The 1800-nt window shown below is 22.8% G+C and overlaps 1 protein-coding gene across 1 annotated transcript in view; it reads left to right on the top strand.

Moving 5' to 3' along the window:
- LOC127744226 (zinc finger protein WIP3-like) overlaps nt 1–1800 on the top strand; it is a 10054-nt gene that overhangs the window by 4427 nt on the left and 3827 nt on the right. The gene's annotated exons all lie outside the window — the stretch shown is intronic.

The raw sequence follows: 1800 nt of genomic DNA, 5'->3' as shown, positions 1-1800 counted from the left end.
ATAATTCAGTTTGGAATTCATAATAATCTTTTCCAACAATTTGTTAATCTTTTTTAATAATATAAAAATTTGGAATTTTTATTTGAAAAAAGATTATATAATTATGGATATAATAATAGAAAATTTTACGGAATTTGATTCTAATAGAATTTAAAATTGATAATTCTTTATGTAATTAAATAAAAAATATTAATTATGTTAAGTAAAAAAAGTGAATTATATTCTCTTATAAATAAAAATATTATAAAGTATGTATTTTTGTTTATTGTTTATAATTTTTTGATTACGTAACATTACCATTCAACTACTATGTAGTTACCCAAGAAAAAGTTGTTTGTCTTAATTTAGTGGAGAATTTTTTATGGGTAAAAGGGAATACTGGACAATTTTGTACTTTATGAACACGTTGAGGATGAGGCAAATATAATATATAAGACGTTGCATTTTATTTAGCATCTAATATCTGATATATTCTATCTGATTCTATGATGATGAAATATATACCCCTATTGTTACGGAAAAAAATTTGAAATATACACGTATATATATATATCGCTTGATGCGGCAGCCATAATCAACCAACAATTAAGCGTCATTTTCTTCCCTTTAATTATTGATTTATTGAAGGTAACCAACACGATGCATATATTATTTAAAAAAAATTATATAATAAGACAACATTCTCTCTGTAGGTCCTTGTTAATTAATTACTTTTTGTTCGTCATTTTACAATATTTTTCTCCGTTTAGGTATTGACCAAAATGCACATCTATGTGCTTTCATATTCTCATTTGAGATCACTTGCTTAAGGTCAATGTTGGAGAAAATCCGGGTGTGCTTAAGTAGCTTGCTGTGGATGGGTCAAATTCCATTAAAATGTTAGAATGAAACAAAGAAAAGAAAAAAAGGGGTTAAAACTCATTCGCTTCACACTATATCTATTACCAAGTAGTGGTTCGTAATAAAAGCTTAGCTTTCACACTAATAATAGAATTTTATTGGAGTATATACATATATTAATAGTGCATAAATAGATAATCATTTAATTAAAAATGACTTCTAAAATTAAAACATAGTTAATAAAGTAAAGATTTAATAACTCTTAAATTAAATTAATAGGGAGAATTCACATCTAATTAAAAAATACAAATTTAATAGCACAATTAATTTTATATCTCATTTTTATTACTTTATTAATATCTTAATTTTGAATTTTTTTTTACATAATGATCATATTGATAGTTATTGATTTTAAAAAAATATATTCTATGCACACTAAATCAATCATCAAATTAATTACGGTATATTTTTATATTTCATTTAATTTATTTTTAATATATATTTTATATTAATAATTGATTTAATGACAAATTTTATTAATAAACACGTAGTATGATTGATTAATTTATTATTGGCAACAATTTCCACCGTTTAATATAGTCATGTAAAAAAAATATATCAATAAATTATGTTAAATATATAATAAATTAATGACTAAAATTAGTTATTAATATTAAATATATATTAAAATATAAAATATAAATTAAAAATAAATTAAATTATTGTGGTGTTTGGCATGTCATTTTCTATCCCCTACCAATAAGCTAATTAGTAGTGTCTCTTTTCTCACTAAGAAAAAAAGAAAGAAAAAGTAAGGGTAAAAAATAAAAGTTGCATAAAGGCTTCCTTTTATATATAAGTGCTGGCTTTTTCTGACACAAATTAAAGTTTTGGATATATAGCAGCTCCTCCGATCCTTTTTTGAAGTGATCAGAGCCAGGATTTGATTTCACAAATCAA

This window comes from Arachis duranensis, unplaced genomic scaffold (genome assembly GCF_000817695.3).
Source record: "Arachis duranensis cultivar V14167 unplaced genomic scaffold, aradu.V14167.gnm2.J7QH unplaced_Scaffold_232527, whole genome shotgun sequence".
Lineage (NCBI taxonomy): Eukaryota > Viridiplantae > Streptophyta > Magnoliopsida > Fabales > Fabaceae > Arachis > Arachis duranensis.
Note: the sequence above shows the minus strand (reverse complement) of the source record. Positions and strands in the feature narration are given on the sequence as shown.